Raw genomic sequence first — 18,152 nt, forward strand, 5'->3', positions numbered from 1 at the left:
CAGTTAAGGCTTCCAGATGGTCTTAGAAGATCAAAGACTGTTTTCTCCTGAAGGGGGATTAGTCTGCAGCTGTAGCATCAAAACCTCTTTACATATGCAATTATCAGGAAGTCCCTTTTAATTGAAATGACTGAAACCCACAGACAGTAAACCTGAAAGAAAACCTTCAAAGAAATAAAGATAAGATAAAAACCTAGGAGAAATAAGAACCACAAAAAATAAATTCCTTCAGTTTCCCTCTCTTGACCTCACGAAGTGAGGTCACACAAAAAATAAAAACACATCCCATCATGCAATCAAAACAGCTGTGGTCTCTCGCCCTCACAATCTTTATCAGAACCAATGTGCCCTTCTAAGGTGTGAATGATTTGTTCATAAGTGTAGGAGCGAAAACCTGTCAGAGCTTGCATTAACCATCTTTAAGAAACGTTCAGTTGGACAGGGAAAATTCTCGCTACGGTCCTGTGCCCCATCAGCGACCATCCCTAAGGATACTTATGCTTCACTAGATATTTGGCACATTGGCATTTACAAAGAACAATACATGAAATAGTAGTCAAATTTAAATTTAAAAAAAAAAAGTCAAATATAAAAGCCAAATTTAAAAAGTCAAAATATAAAAGTACAGAAAAATAAAACATTCAAAGTCAAACTTAAGTTTAAAAAAGTGAAAATATAAAAGTAAAAAGGTAAAAAATACAACAAAGATAACACTTCCTATAAAGAAAAGAAAACACCTAGAATTAAGGGGGGGAATTGAGAAATGTTAAAGCAGAACAAAATCACACAGACGATGAAAAGAGAAAAGAAAATTGTCAAACATAACAGTAAGCAATTTTATAAAATGTAACAAAGTCCAAAAAAGGTCATTCCGGGCCTCGAACACTCGCGTCCTCCTTCTGCATATCCCACAAGCTCTGGCAAGCTTGGACCTGGCCTCCTATGGACTTCTCAATAAGCCTGTTAGAGATCTGACACATCTGATACAACAGAACGGCTGCAAAAGGACTTGGGGTGTCCACTGCTGTGGTACTGTTCAGCCAAGATGATTCTGCTGTGGGTCTAAGTCTTTGTTAGTGTTAGGGTCAGGAAATTAAAAAATAAAAAATAAAAAACAATAAAACACAAAAGACAATGAGACAAGAATCAATTTACGCATGCGCAGTAAGAGAAAATATGATGGAAAAGGTCCACCACATTTCTCTTCTCAAAGGTCTGCTTCCCCTCGTGCTGTTTTATGAAGAACACAAGTGGGGAAAATACAAATTCAAGAAAAAGAAAAAAGTTTATTATGGGCTGTTGTCTAATGACCCAGTCGTAGAACCTACTCATCCTTGCTGTGGATGAGAAAAAAAAATCAGATGAACAGACACACAAAGCTTTAAAATTTTAAAAATGGTCAATCTGTGTTACTATTTAAACATTCTTTCTAGACAAATACATTTAAACGATAATGATAAAATAATGTCCTTCTTTTAATCATTAAGACTTTTTTTGTCTACCTCCCTCTCTTGGCCTGGGGCTAAGCTCCAGGACAAACACATAAAACGAATTAAATGTAAAGCAAGAACATAAAAACAATAAACAGTTTGGTGCATCGATAAGGTGAACAGGCGTCCTGTCCACGCTCCTGTAAAAGGCAAGGTCACAAGAAAAAATAATACAACTGCAACAGAAGATCTTTCATTAATTGCAGGCAGATGTCATCAACCTGTATTAGCAAAACACAAACCTCTTGTAGCATAATGTTCTGTCAGAGAGACTTTAAACAGTGATTAAAAATGCCAGAAGGATTTTATGAACCCCTCTGTACTAAAATGCAAACAATTGTCTGCTATTTTTATGTAATGATTCCATTAAAAGAAAACGTGTGCTAAGTCAATAGCAGCAAACAACACACCTTGTGAGGTTAAAGGTGACAGCATGCAATATGGATCGGGGACGGATAGGTTTTATAATAATGCAACTCAAATTAACATTATCTTAAATCATATGCAATCCATCTACTTTTAAAACCGGTTTTCAAAAAAGTAAACCATGAAGAATACGAATATTCAATGACACCATAGTTCTACAGCCCAGACTGAGTTTCCTTCCTCCCTTCATCTGCATCAGTTATTCAGCTGCACTGAGATCTAAAAACCTGTGCTTTTGCAGTTACCTGAATCACCACCGGGGGGACGATGAAGAATGAACCAACATCAACTGAACCTGTGGACCATGAAGCATCAGAGAGCGTTTTAACATCACCTCTGCATCTTCATGAGCCGTCTCCTCTCTGCTCAGTTGTTGAACGGCAAAATTAACCTGTACATTTTTATTGAGGGAGGAAAGTGAACACCTGAAAAAACACAACCTAACCAATGTGTTGTTAATGTCCTGTTTAGTCTAATCCTGTGTGAGATACAGCTGTGTCTGACAGCTAGTATCATTGCATTTGTGAGTGTATGAATGCACAATAAGCCGCTCGCCCTCAGGGTTAATATATGTCAGTATAGTTCAAATGCCACGTGTGGTCTTCTACCTGCTGAAATACTTCTTACTGTTAATCATGCTCTCTGTCATAATGGAGTGTACATGTCAGACCATTCGGAGGCTTCAAACACAGGAGTCCAGGCTTCAAACCTGAAATTAACGAAACCACCTGGCGTTTCAGGGCCCTTTACATGTCTGCAGTGGGGGTCGGCTGTGGTGTCCGGCATGGCATCCAGTCTGTTGTCTCCTGTTTTGACAAGACTGTCTCATCCCAACAGATTCACAGGCGTGTTTGGTGAACGCACGCATGAATCTTCCACCATCTGGTCAAAAGTCAGTCGGATGGTCTTTTGCAGGTTTTGAGGAGTCATCTGTTCATTTGTCAGAGCAGGTAGAGTGTCCAGTAGACTCATCAGTGGTTACCTTTGAGCTTGAAAAAGACAATGGCTCCTGCATCAAGTGGTGTTGTCCGACTTGCCCTGTGGTCCTCGCCACGGTGGAGGAGGGCTTGGAGTGGTCATGGGTACTGTTCATTTTTCCTCCAGACCCTCTGCCTCTTGGTCTGTACATTCTGCTGTTGGGCACCTCGTTGTGGGCTGTCAGGGTTCAGAGCGCCATAGATGCCATTTCCAACTGCTGCTGGGTTCCCCTGGGTGGCCTGCTTCTCCCAGGATTTTTTCCACCCGTCCTCCTGTTTTGGTCTCCGAATGGCTGAGCATGACACGTCATTACTGCTGTCTCTGAGGGCATCAAAAGTCAAAATTCATGTTAGTTTCCTTTTCCTTTTTTAAAACACCTTTTATCCTGTGTGAATTATTTCATCAAGGTAAAGAATTGTTTTTCTTCAGTTGCTCAACCTCCCCCTCTCTCCTGTCCTGTTTCTTCAAATGTGCTCTGGGGGTCAGTCACTGCTGACTCGGCTCCCTCCCGTGAAGGTATAGAGCTGCGGAGGATGGTAAACTTATGCGCCTTTGTCACTCACCCACGTAGCAGAGGGGGGGTTTGAAGCAGAGGGTGGTTTTCTGCGTAAAGATTTATGAGGTCTGCTCTTCTGCTTGGAAAGAGATGTAGAAATGTATTAGTCATGTTCAGTCTTCACCGTCTCCAACACCGTCAGTTGATCAGTAATGAAAACCAGCAAAGGGAAAAATCCCTAAAATTTTCTTTGTCCGATATGACGGACATGGAGCAAAGTCTTTGGAAAATATATTGTCTTACATGCATTCCGGCCGCTAATCATTCACTCTTAATCAAGAAACAAAGACAAATTGTTTTGACTTACCATTACTTACTGTACCAGGACTTACTGTTCAAGAAAAAGAAATTTGAAGTACTAAAAGCAACAAAATCCCACAATTTAAGCTTTTCCTTATTTAACCAAAAACACAATTCACACTCTAAAACACAGACAATCAATACAAAGACAAGAACTTTTAACCGTTTTTGCAAAAGACATAACACAACAAATTAGGTACCTTATACAAACAAAATTAAACCATTTCACTGAAATGAATCGTTCATAACTAGCGTTTTAACATACATGTTCCCTCTTCTCCTGTTCTACCAGACCCTGCACTTTCATACCACAACTTTCCATGCCCACAGACCCTCCATTTTACTTACAATGCCTTTTAGTTTCTCCTGCTTTTCACCTCACATTTCTTGTCTCTACATTGCCACATCCTTCCAAATCCTCAAAAACCATGTTTCCCTTTCCTTTACCTCGTCCTTTTCCCCATTCTGATAACAATTTTCAAATACTATTGATTATGATTCAAACAAACAAAACCGCCACTCATTCGCTTCTCATTCAAACAGCAGTGCACAAGATCAAAACAAACAGAAAAACGAACTTAAATAAAAATGTCAATAATACTTCTTCAAACAAAACTGAACTTAATCGCGGTTATTAGGACATACAAACAAAATAGAGGCATGTATTCACAATAAGAAAACCGAAATAATTACAAAATTATTTTACCCCAAATGTATTAGACCCTGCAACCATGCACGTTGATCTCGCCGTTGCGGCAGAGGCTCCCGTCGGAGGCGCTGTGCAACATAAAAACCTTTTTCGGCGAACCGAAAACCCACTGGAAGTTGTTTTTCAACGCTGTCTTACAACCAAGGTCATTACCACGCTCGATAACGACGATCATGATTTTACCGCAAATTACATCCCAAACTCTTCAAATGTTCCTCATGAAAAAGTTCAGCACGTTCCGTCATATTTGGTCGTCAGGGACGCGTTTCGCCGACCACATGGTACAAACAAAGCCAATCACAGCCACACGTCGCCATTTTGGCTAGGACTCCGTCACGCTAACCACGTGGTACAGACAAACCCAATCACAGTCGTCTATACATTCAAAAACAAGTAAAACGTCCCGTCATTGGTCCGTTCGATGTAAACATGATGAACAAGATGGCTGCGTCCATGGAGCAGACAATACACAGGGAAATGTGGAAAATACAGTTAAAATACACAGATTTCAAACATTTTCATCCCATTCTTTCCAAAATCGCATACATTTCATTCCATTCATTCTCATTCAAGCCATTTTCACCGCTGTTGTCAAGTCAAGTCGTCAGCGTCGTCTGTCGTCAAAAGAAAATTCACCGGTTTCCTCATTTCTTCTGCCTAGTGCACCTTTCATTTTTATTGTGAATCTCTCTGTGGTTTCTCTACGCATTAAAAATAATTTGTGAAGGTTCGCTGCCTTCCTGGTTTTTCCGAAAATCCTAAAACGCGCAAAATTAGTTCCTATAGTAACACTGTTGTTTTCGTACGGGATTTCGTACAGGCTCAAACAGACGCAAAACCTACTATTTTTTAACGTAATCCAAATATCACACGCTCCCAATTTAATATTTTCAATTTTGACAGGCTGAACAGACACAAAACCTGCACAATTTCCTTAGATTCAATTTCATAAATTTCCTAAATCCAATCTGCTGTTTCAGGAGGGTGAACCACTAAACTCATACAGGTGCGCTATGCCGTCCACATACTTCACTTCCCCACAATTTGAGTTATTCACTAAAAGAATAACGTAAACAATATGCAGAATTTACGAACAGGTTCCTGCTTTACCTTTTGTTTGTGAGGCCTCGAGGGAAGTCAAGCACGTGGGGGGAGCGTCACCGACTTTTCGCCGAAAGTCCCAGACATCTCATCTCATAATAAACCACTATCGGTCCTCTTACCCGCGTTGCGCTTCCGCGTTTCTTCCCCACTTTTCACGTTCAGGGGTCACCAATTAATGTTGGAAAAATATAATCTGTCGCTTTGAGATTACTTTTCCTTGTTGCATGTTCAATAAAGTCGAGAAGGAGAAACCACGGAACTCGGCCGGATTAAAGATTAACACATTTATTTCCCTAACAATATTTCTAAAACAGAGTAAAACAAAATAAAACAGATATCCGGTTTCCCAAAGTTTCAGAGCTTGCACAGCGCCAAATTACAAACGTCTTAACGTGTCAGCCTGTTGGGAACAAAGGAAAGTTCCTCCGTCCAGCTGTTTTAACATCTCGGTTTCAGCCGCCTCCTTCGTAGCACAGCATGGTGTCCAGACTCCTCCTCTGGACGCTCGGATTGGCTGGCAGGGAGCCTGCCTACCTCGTCCGTCCATATTAGGAGTTACAGCATTTGGTCCTGGCTTCCTGCTTCAAACGTCCAGGGGGGTTATTTCAAAGACGGACCACTGTCCGACCACCAATGGTGTCCCCATGGGGGTCCAGCACAGCCGCCCGGATCCCTCTCCGCAGGCAGTCAGTCTCAACCCTTTGTCCTTGTCATGCGAGTTGACACCTCCAGGGTTTCCCACGATTTAAATTGAATCCTAGAGACAATTTAATTCTGGTCCATGTCAGATCTACAGTTAAGGCTTCCAGATGGTCTTAGAAGATCAAAGACTGTTTTCTCCTGAAGGGGGATTAGTCTGCAGCTGTAGCATCAAAACCTCTTTACATATGCAATTATCAGGAAGTCCCTTTTAATTGAAATGACTGAAACCCACAGACAGTAAACCTGAAAGAAAACCTTCAAAGAAATAAAGATAAGATAAAAACCTAGGAGAAATAAGAACCACAAAAAATAAATTCCTTCACCATGTTATTGCTTTATGTTTAAGATTATTTAAATGTCTAATAACTGATTAAGGGTTGGGATTAGGGTTCAGATTAAACTAAAGGTTAGGGTTAGAAACAGGACCAGGGGTAGGGTTAAAGTAATAATAATAATCATCATAAAACAGTAATAAGAACCATAAGAACAATAGCCATAATAACAGTAACAATGATAACAAAATCTCTCACACTGTTCACCATAAAGAAAAACCCTGGGTCATGAGAAAATGCTCCACCAGTGGGTTATGCACCTATCCATTATGAGCAATATTATATTTATGTTGTCACTTTCTTGTGCTAACAAAAGTTTCGGTTTGTCCCACCAAATGTTAATCCCACAAAGAACAGGAAACATGATTAATACAGTCTTGTGTTTTGGGTCTGATTTTTTTAAAAAGTTATCTATGGAAATAAAAGTTAAACCGTTTTTGAGGAGGTCACCTTGTTGTTCTGTCAGGGCATCACTTTTTAGTCAAAACCATGATATTGTGGGGCCATAAAGGGCTGTCCCCTTACACACTCTACCCTGAATGGACTTAGTGGGTATTCCACTTTAAAAAATACCTCCAATGTTCCAACATTGCTCTGGCCGTGTCCTCGGTCCAGTGAATTGCATCTTTTTCTGTTGCAAAATGCGAGTCCTCCAGCAGGGGGATGTGTCTCATATTTTTTTTTAATATGCTGATTTAGTAGTTTCATGTTGTTCTGCTCCATTGCAGATAAGTTACCAGAAAAATTAACCAAGGGAACCCAGATGACAGCAGATGGAAATCTGTGTTTAGCCATCTTCAGAGCCCGCTGGAGCTGTTTAACTGCAGTTTCTTTAATGTTCTGACCTTTGGCGTTAATGCCGGCTGCAATGACCACATTCTGAACCACCAAATCACACGGAACGTGGGCTATCTCAAATAAAGCCTGCATGTGGCGAAAATTAGCACCTGGATAACTCTCAATCTGTAGATCTGGGATGGAATATTCAGGGATTCTGGATAAATTTGAGTCACCAACAATAAGACACCTTTTCTCCACTTCCAGAAACCAGTCAATCAATTTTCTGTTTGTTTCAGGGTGACGCTTTACCTTGAAAACCTGCCGCTCTGGGGCAGGTAAGTCAACACGGGCTACTGGTGGCTCAGCACCGTCACCTGCTAGCTCCAGCCCTGTAATACAGCGTTCCTCCGCTGAAGCTGGAGATGCGCTGTCCTCCTGGCATTCTGTCACACCCGGGCTGTCCGAAATATGATCCAGCCCCGAACTACCTGAAGCTGGGGGGTCAGCGTCCGTGTCCGCCTCATCCCCATCTTCCTCGCTGTCGTATTCATTATCGAACTCCTCCTCCTCCTCGTGAAGAACCTCCCCGCCGCGGTTCTCCTCTCTATCGGAGCTTTCCTCCTCCTGGGAGCTGTCCAGTGCTGAAATTCGGGAAGGTGGCGCCCGTGCTGCCGGTCTGGGAGCAGAGGGTGAAATTATCCCCACAATCTGAGGGAGAAATTCCTCACGCGCCACGAAGGGGTTGCGGCGGGTCGCCGTTCGCGGTCCACGCTGCTTCTCGGCAGCGGCTGCTGGAACTGCATCTGGAGGCCAAGCTGGTGTCATGTCCGTCATAGTTCCAACTGATCGGTTTGTGGCCTCGTAACATTCAGCTTGAATGCTCATGGAGACCCGCTTAGGTTGACGGGTCCTCTTTTTTCTTCCTCCTGATGTGCGCGGCCCCCGGCGGCTATCAGACCCTGCCGGGGGGTGGTGTCGTATCCGCTGGACTTCGCCGCTCCGAGTCTGATCTGCAGGTGATGATCAGGGCCTCTGCCTGATCGAGAACATCCTGCGTGATCCGAGGTAGATTTCTGCAAGCCCATCGTGTCGCCACGATGAAGGCTTCCCTCCAATCTCGGGTTAAATCACCGGGGAGATCCTGTAAAAGTTTCTCCAGCCTCTTTTGGTAGTGATCCTGGAGGATCTGCAGTGTGTTCTGTCCCCAGTTTTTTGCGTTGCCCTCAATGAGGTCTAACACATCATCCGTGGGATCAGCGGGTTTAATCAGTGAGGTTAATGAGTCCACTATGCGAGCGATTGTCAGATAAATGCATCTAAACATTAAAGAAAAACACAATTAGAAATAATAGACCACAGCAAGAATCAAGTTTCTCATGCACGAGGGAGAAGCAGCCAGTGTGACAGAAGACAACCAGCACGCTGCTCTTCTCAAAGGTTCTGCTCTCCCTGTGCACCTTTTATTAAGAACACAAGAAGGAGGTAACAGTTTCAAAACAAAGAGGAAAAGTTCATTAGGGGGTGTCATACAATGACCCCTTTGGTGGATTCTAACTTCAAACAGTATCACTTATCAGCTGAGGATAGTGTGTCGTAAAACCCCCCTGTTCCTGGCTGGGCATGAGAAGCAGATGACCAAACACACAGAACTGTTTTCAGAAGAGGTAAAAAGGTCAATCTGAGTTAACATTTAAAGAAATACATTTAAACAATGATAATAATAAAACAAATTCCTTCACATACTCCCTCCTGTTTATCATTGATGTTAAAATCTCACATCCAATATCACATCTCTTTTCAGTTTTCTGTGACATCTTCATTTTCATAACACTTTCAATTTACACTCAGATGAGAAGTTTTTTTTTTTTTTTTTCAAGTCATTTCAATTTCAAAATCATTACAGTCATCTTGTTCTCCCTTTAATAACAAGTTGTATTCTTGACTCAGAAGAACACTTTGTACTCAACCATTCTCTGCTCTGGAAATCATAGATTGAATACAAGGAAAAATGCACATAGTGAACACACAACATATAATCAGTACCATAAGAATAGGTGTCACTATTTTTAACAAAAGTTGCCACCAGGAACCAAAAGCAAACCAGGAGAAGAAATCCCAAGATTGGGGTTTCCTGTCATCCTGCATTCCCTGCTGAACCTTTTCAAGTTGATGTAATGCTTCAGTGACGCTGTGACCTTCATCGGTGTTGTCAGGAATAAATGTACAACAGGTATCATTTAACATTTTACAAACACCTCCCTCCTGAGCAACCAATAAGTCCAAAACCAATCTGTTCTGTATAACCATAAGTCTCATGCTTGACATTTCTTCATTATAGCCTTTAAATGCTTTAATTGTAGCGTTCAAAAATAAACCTAATCGATAATCAATGGTCTCAATTCTGAGAGCGTTTTTAGCAGTTCCTACCCAGGGAAACAATGCCATAGTTACCTTTTGCCCCGTATTCCAGAGTTTATGGTCTCCAGGTACATCTGATCCCCAAATGGAATCATGTGGCTTGACATCAATAAGGTTACGTCTGTGGCGCAGGTGAGGCTCATGGACTGCAGAAACTATGAAAGTGTGATCTGTGACCTTTACGGGAGCACAAATCCCACTCCAGTCTCTAGGCAGACTGAGGTAGAGGGCCTGCCCACATAACCAAAACATTTGATCAACCACATAAGTACCATTGTTACCTGGCATTAAATCTGGATTAGATCCAACACAACGTCTTCTGGGGCAGGGAACTGCATAACCATGGGAAACTCTGTCATTGATTATCTGGACTGTGAAGGGAACAAGAAGTTCATGACACATCTTTGTCGGCAAAGTTCCTAAAAATTCTGTGCCATTGTTAGTTACGCAATGTGGAAACACAGTTCCTGGTTCCACACTAGCATATGGAGCTAATGATTTTGTCAATTTCAGTTTTTTAAACTGATACAAACTCTTGCAACTTGGTCTCACAAGAGTACCATTTGAAGTGGTGACGGCTCCAGTACTAATATACCCTCTGGTACTATATTCAATAACACAGTCGCTTTTCCACTCAGAAAATTGCTTTGCCTGCAAATTAGGATGTAGGGATGAAGCTGGAATTACAGAACAAACATAGCAATCAGATCTATTCCTTTCTTTAGCCAGTAACATAACATACCTATACCAAGAATTTGTCATATACAGGTGAGTTATGTTCATTTTTGGACTATTCAAAACATCATGTTCATCAATACTCAGCCATCGTCGAGAAACATTTAGTCTTTCCTCGTTGGTGGTTCTTCTTGCAGGTGGATAATGATTCCAAAAGAACCAAATCCATGTGGTTGCTCCTGTCAGGAATAGCAAGAACAGTAAACAAAATAAACTGTCTCTTAGCCCAGTTGGACACGCCATGGTGGATATGTACCTATCTTCGGGAGGGAGAGGTTACTAGCACATCACCTCCTCAAGTCCTCTAACAGTGTAGGATCCGTGTAGTGCAAAAGAGATCTGGTGTGCTTTCTTCCCTAAGACTAGGTGGATCGCTCGGCTTCGCTGACGTTGAGACAAGCAGCTTCTATACGGCTGCCTCCCTTTGTAGTCAGACTTCCCCACCTAGCAGTTGGAATTAGCCTCACCCAGATGCTTTTTCTTGCAGTGTGACAGGTGGATCCAAGACGTCCTTTCAGCAATCTTGACAGCTGTTGGTGTAGTCAGCAGGACTTGGAATGGCCCTTCCCACCGTGGGCTGGACCAACACTTCCTTTTTATGGCCTTCACAAACACCCAGTCACCAACCTGCACTGGTGAAGTGTCCTGTGGAGATAAAAAGGAATCTGGCACTTGATTTGTCCTTTGCACATCTTTAGTGGTAAACATTTTTCTCAAATAATCCACTAAATTTGCATCATCATCTGGAGAATGTTGCTGTGTAGGATCAAGGTCTTGTAACCTATAAGAACGTCCATACAACATTTCAAAAGGCGTTAAAGGTTGACCTGCTGTGCGTGTGATACGCATGCTTAGTTGAACTAAGTCTATGCAGTCAGGCCACTGTCTGTTTGTCTCTTCCATGCATTTCTTTAACTTTGATTTGATAGTGCCATTAGTTCTCTCAACTAATCCTGCACTCTGTGGGTGATAACTACAATGTCTCTTTAAATCAATATAAAGATGTTGAGCCATTTTGTCTATCACTTGATTTACAAAATGTGTACCATTATCACTCCTTATCACTTGTGGTATGCCAAAAGTTGGGATTATTCTTTTACAAATAGCTTTAGCTACTGTAATAGCATCTTGTGTTGCACATGGAAAAATTTCAACCCATTTGGAAAATGCATCAATAATCACTAAACAATATTTCAATCCCTTGCTTTTATTCAATTCAATAAAATCCATATGGATTGTATGGAAAGGAAAAGGTGGTTCAGGAAATTTTCCTCTCTTAGGTCTAACATTGCCTTGGGGATTATGACGCATACATGTTACACATTGTTTACAAAAATTTTTTGAATAGAGAATAAATCCATAAGTTGTATAATATTTCTCTAATAAGTTCATCATCCCCCTTGTTGAGACATGGCAAGGCCCATGACTCAAAATTGCTGCCCATTTGTACATGGATTTTGGTAAAATAGGTTTACCTTCTGTGCTGACATAAAGACCTTGTTCCAACTTTGCTCCCTTTTTCAACCATAAATCTCTTTCTTGTTTCGGTGCACTGTGTTGCATTTCCTTTAAAACATCAGCGGGTGCATCTGCAGTCAAATCCTCATTTGTGCATTGCGTGTTTCAGGCAACAGGACTTGAACCTGTCCCTCAGAATTCTGGGCCACTTCGGGGACTTGAACCCCTGTAAAAGCGCTTTACTTGCCTTGTTGTTGTGGTCTGACTGGTTTACGGATAACGTCAATCCGGACCCAGGGATCAGACCAGTCGATTGGCCGGCGTAGAATTCACTACGACGGACTTTCCTCCGCAGACCTAGTCTCACGGGCTGTCGACAGACTTCAATCGGCGTGGTCCTCCCCCCAAGGACGCAGATATGTTGTCATCCGGCTCGAATGGACCAAAGAATGTCAGATAAATGCATCTAAACATTAAAGAAAAACACAATTAGAAATAATAGACCACAGCAAGAATCAAGTTTCTCATGCACGAGGGAGAAGCAGCCAGTGTGACAGAAGACAACCAGCACGCTGCTCTTCTCAAAGGTTCTGCTCTCCCTGTGCACCTTTTATTAAGAACACAAGAAGGAGGTAACAGTTTCAAAACAAAGAGGAAAAGTTCATTAGGGGGTGTCATACAATGACCCCTTTGGTGGATTCTAACTTCAAACAGTATCACTTATCAGCTGAGGATAGTGTGTCGTAAAACCCCCCTGTTCCTGGCTGGGCATGAGAAGCAGATGACCAAACACACAGAACTGTTTTCAGAAGAGGTAAAAAGGTCAATCTGAGTTAACATTTAAAGAAATACATTTAAACAATGATAATAATAAAACAAATTCCTTCACAGCGATCATCAGAGGTTCTGGTCTGTCCGGCGTGATGGTCACGTTTTGTAAGTGATGCACCATCTTAATTACAGCATGTAATTTGCGGATAAGCTGTCCAAGTCTTTCATCTGCAGGTCGCCGGAGGTCCTGCCTAACATCTGCTGGGGGTCCAAATCTTGTCGCTCGTCTGGTAGGTGAGCCCCGGACCGCTGCTGCATAAGAGCGGGGCTGTGGAAAATAAGGCCGGGACCCGTCGTACATAGGAGGCGCAGGCCAGTTAGGATTTGAAGGTGAAGCCCTACTCCAGCCAAAATTTGGGAACCTTGGCGCCCTCTTCCAGCCGGAGACGGGAAATGCACGGTCCATCCTATGGTCCTGTCGGCCCCGGTAATTAAAGCTGAGCGCACGGGGATTTCTGTAGTGTCTCCTCCCGTAGCGCACCGTGGTCCAAGCACCTCCATCTTCCTCTCCGTCGTAGAGCCATTTTGTCTATCACTTGATTTACAAAATGTGTACCATTATCACTCCTTATCACTTGTGGTATGCCAAAAGTTGGGATTATTCTTTTACAAATAGCTTTAGCTACTGTAATAGCATCTTGTGTTGCACATGGAAAAATTTCAACCCATTTGGAAAATGCATCAATAATCACTAAACAATATTTCAATCCCTTGCTTTTATTCAATTCAATAAAATCCATATGGATTGTATGGAAAGGAAAAGGTGGTTCAGGAAATTTTCCTCTCTTAGGTCTAACATTGCCTTGGGGATTATGACGCATACATGTTACACATTGTTTACAAAAATTTTTTGAATAGAGAATAAATCCATAAGTTGTATAATATTTCTCTAATAAGTTCATCATCCCCCTTGTTGAGACATGGCAAGGCCCATGACTCAAAATTGCTGCCCATTTGTACATGGATTTTGGTAAAATAGGTTTACCTTCTGTGCTGACATAAAGACCTTGTTCCAACTTTGCTCCCTTTTTCAACCATAAATCTCTTTCTTGTTTCGGTGCACTGTGTTGCATTTCCTTTAAAACATCAGCGGGTGCATCTGCAGTCACATCCTCATTTGTGCATTTTTCTACATCTTTTGTTGCAGCTTGCTTTTCTGTTGCATCTGCAAAGGCATTTCCTTTAGAAATATGATTTGTTCTTCGTGTGTGTCCCTCACATTTACATATTGCCACTTTAGATGGTAACATTACAGCAGTTAATAATTCTTTCAGTAAGTCTACTTGCGTTACTGGTTTTCCTGTTGACGTTTTAAACCCTCTGTTCTTCCACTGTTGACAAAACAAATGCACTGTAGCAAACGCATATTGGCTATCAGTATAGATCGTAACTGGCTTATCTTTAAACAGTTTGCATGCTTCAGTTAAGGCTGTCAACTCTGCTGATTGTGCTGAGTAATTTCCGGGCAGGGGTCCTGCCTTCAAAACCTTATCTTGAGTTACAACAGCAAAACCCACTTTGTTCCTGCCTGTCTCATCTTTCTTCGCTGACCCATCAACAAAAACTATTTCCCCCTCAGTTAGTGGTACATCTGATAAGTCTGGTCTCGGCTTGTAAACTAAAGTTGTTTCTTGTAAGCAATTATGAGGTTCTCCATCTTCTGGTGTAGGCATCAGCGTAGCTGGATTCAATGTAGTACACCTTTCAACAGTCAGGTGAGGCTGTGAAACTAATGTAGCTAAACATGATAAGTGTCTTGCTGGTGATAAAAATGTCATTTTAGTTTGTAATAGTAAAACTGAAACTGCATGCGGCACATACAGAGTAAGCTTGTGGAAAAGCACTACTTCAGCTGAGCTTTCCACTGCCATTGCTGCTGCTATCACTGCTTGAACACAAGGAGGTGTTGCTCTTGCTACAGGATCTAATTTTGAAGAATAAAATGCCACAGGTCTCTGTTTATCTCCATATTTTTGTAACAAAACAGATGTCATAAATCCATCTCTACAGTCTACAGTTTGACTGAAAGGTTTACTGTAATCCGGAAGAGCTAACACTGTTGTTCTGGCTAATGCTTGTTTTAATTCACAAAATGCTTTTACACCTTGTTCTGTCCATTTAATTTTATCATAAGCTGCCATAGGTGCTTCATAAATCAATTCTTGTAGTGGGGCTGCTATTTCAGCATAGTTTGGAATCCACATGCGACAGTAATTACATAACCCTAGAAATGACATCATTTGTTTCTTTGTTAAGGGTTGTGGTGCTGATAAAATCGCCACTTTTCTGTCTTCATTTAATTTTCTACCCTGAGATGTTAAAGTATGGCCTAAATATTTAACTTGTGGGGTCCATAGCTGTAATTTGTCTTTGTTTACTTTGTTTCCAGTCTCTGCCAAATAAGTCAATAAAGCTATGGTGTCTTTTTTACAAAACTCCTGTGAGGTTGATGCTATGAGAATGTCATCTACATAAGTTATGATTTGACTTTTCATAGGTGGCTCAAATCCCGCTAAACAGTTTGAAATAGCATCAGAAAAAATGGTAGGACTTTCTGCATAGCCCTGAGGTAGTCTTGTATAAGTGTACTTCTTTCCTTCAAAAGTAAATGCAAACCAATATTGACTATCTGGGTGTAAGGGGACTGAAAAAAATGCATTACTTAGATCGATTACTGAAAACCATTCTGCTCTTGGATCTAAGGTATTTAACAAAGTGTGAGGATCTGGTACATTAGGTGCTCTTTGTACAACTGCATCATTTACTGGTCTCAGATCTTGAACCATCCTCCAAGATGTAGAAGGAGGAGCCTTTTTAACTGGGAAAATTGGTGTGTTACAAGGTGACTCTGGGCACTGTACTAACACTCCTGCTTTGTACAGTTCATCTATCACAGGCCTTATTCCCTCTTTTGCATCATCCTTTAAAGGATATTGTTTTTTCCGTGGAGTATATTCTGTCTTCCCTCTAATGACCACTGGTGGGCATCCTTTAATTAACCCTACATCTGCTGGCCCTTTAGTCCAAAATGACTGTGGAAGATCTTTAAGAGAATCTTCCTCTTCCTCTGTCAACATAATTTTCACTCAGCTTCTTCTGTCAGTCAGATGCGCATTAGCCTGTGTAATCACTACCCAGTTTAATGCAATCCTTTTAAACTTAGTTTCAGGATTGGTAGAAATCCCAGTTTCCGGATCAGTCTGCCAGTCCAAAGTATAGGTCACTTCCTGCACATGTTCTTTCATTTCTTCCCATTTTTCTCGTGAACCTTTAGAACAAGAAATAAATGGAACTGCATCTGCCATCTGTTTCCAATTTGTCAGTCTTTCTGTATACATTAAATTTTTTGCTTCTGGTGTAACTGTCACAGTACAGAAACTAGTTTCATCTTTCCAATAAAAATCATTTATTGTACATTTTTGAAATCCTAGTTTACTCACTGCTTCATCATATCTCCTGTCAGGGCCAGGAGACTTTTTGCATCTTAACATGACATACAGATTTTCTGGAGACATAAAATCTGCATGGGGTGACACTCTGGCTTTTGCTTTTTCCATTAAGTTTTTTGCAGTCTGTCCAAGATCAGTTTTCGGTAGATCTAAAGTCCAATAATAGTGTGGTTCACCTCTGCCTTCTAACACACAGATGTCTGTATCTGGGCAACGTCGTGCTTGCATCCCCCCTTCTCTGGTGGGGTAAATTCCTAACTTTAATCTTATCATGACATCTCTCCCTAAAAGATTAAAAGGACAGTTTGGTGCTAAAACCACAGGAATGCTTGTTGTTTCATTAGTGTCAGGATTTTCAAAACAAACTGGTTTACTCTAATGTTTAGTTTCAATTTGACCATCTGCAGATCTCATTTGTATTGTTTTATTTGACTTAGGAAAATCATTGTAATGACTTTTTATCACAGTTCTACAAGCCCCTGAGTCACAAAGAAAAACAAACGGTTGTCCCTGAACATAAAGAGTTATTTCTGGCTTTTCCATAAGACAAACTTCAGTGAGATCTAAAAATTCATCACAAATTGGTTGAATTTCTGGTTCAGATTCATTGTTAATCTTGACATTACTTCTACCATCTAGTCAATCTGATTTCTTTCTTTCAGGACAATCTCTCAGCCAATGATCTCTCTGTCCGCAAATCCAACATCCATCATCAACCTGCTCTGACCCTCTGTTGCTACTTCCTCTAAACCTTCCTCTAAAACTTCCTTTAAAATTTCCTTTTCCACGACCACGCCCTTGGCCACGTCCACGATTTCTTCCTCTGTTCATGTTCCTTCCAAAAAACACATCACTACTTTCCTCCTGCCAAAATGTATCTACACTTTGATTTCTAAATTTCTTCTTATTCACCATCACTTTTTCTGCATGAACAGCAAAATTCATAAACTGTTGCAGTGCTCCTGTAGGTAGATCAATGTAATGCTTCCTTATCCAGTCTGCAATTTCTGGTCTCATAGCTTGCAGTAAGGCTTGTTTCAGCTGCTGTCTATAGGCACCATCATCATTATCATCATCTCTGAGTCCACTGTTAGCTTTAAAAACTTCTTCAAATCTGACTCTAAAATCAGACACTAACTCTCCATCTTTTTGTTTAGTTTGACCAATCTTTCCATAATCAGGTCTCATTGGAAAGGCTTCTCTAATTCTTTGTCCTAAAAGTGTAAGACTTTGAATTAACTCTTGACTGTTATGTGGAAGAGGTCTGGGTGGATCATCATCATTCATAGGATTCCAATTTCCCTTTACTTTTGCCCAGTCTGCTTTCATAGCAGTCATCCATGCTTGTTGACATTCAATGCCATTCAGATGATAAGCTCTCTGAACTTCCATCATTTGCTCATGAAAATCATGTGGATTTTCCCTGTGAGAGATAACTCCCTCTACTGCCTTCTTAACATCCTCCACTGTCCAGGTCCTAAACACAAGAAGTGTAGGTCTCTGGCCATCTTCTCCAGCTCTAGGATTGGGCACTTCAATCATTGGAAATGTCTCAGCAATTTCAGATGACCCTCCAGCTTCTTCCAAACCAACCCCCATAGTTTTACTCCATTCAAGTTTTTTCCCTTTTCCTCTTAACATCATTTTTTCTTTTTCTGGTTTATTTAAATCAGTCAGTGGCGGGTAAAGACCCGTCAAGGAAGGAGCAGTTGGCCCCTCATAAGGAGGGGGTGAGAAAACAGCTGGATTCTGTTCCCCCCCTTCTTCATCACGTCCCCGCTCACCCTGCAGCTCAGCTGCAGCCTGCTGCAGGGGTCTTGGTCTTATCACAACTGATTCATCATCCTCTTTTTTAGCAATCAGACATGCTTCCCTAGTTTTACT

At 41.3% G+C, this 18,152-nt stretch overlaps 1 long non-coding RNA gene across 1 annotated transcript; it reads right to left on the reverse strand.

The window, feature by feature from the left end:
• Window positions 1-8,742: 8,742 nt before the first annotated feature.
• On the reverse strand, window positions 8,743-12,872 carry LOC144987993 (uncharacterized). The gene is made up of 2 exons (XR_013651688.1): window positions 12,236-12,872; window positions 8,743-11,175 (listed from the first exon to the last, which is right to left on the reverse strand). It is a non-coding gene; the product is annotated as an uncharacterized LOC144987993 (long non-coding RNA).
• Between the last annotated feature and the right edge of the window lie 5,280 nt (window positions 12,873-18,152).

This window comes from Oryzias latipes, chromosome 19 (genome assembly GCF_053564925.1).
Source record: "Oryzias latipes strain Hd-rR chromosome 19, Olatipes_Hd-rR_3.1".
Taxonomy (NCBI): domain Eukaryota; kingdom Metazoa; phylum Chordata; class Actinopteri; order Beloniformes; family Adrianichthyidae; genus Oryzias; species Oryzias latipes.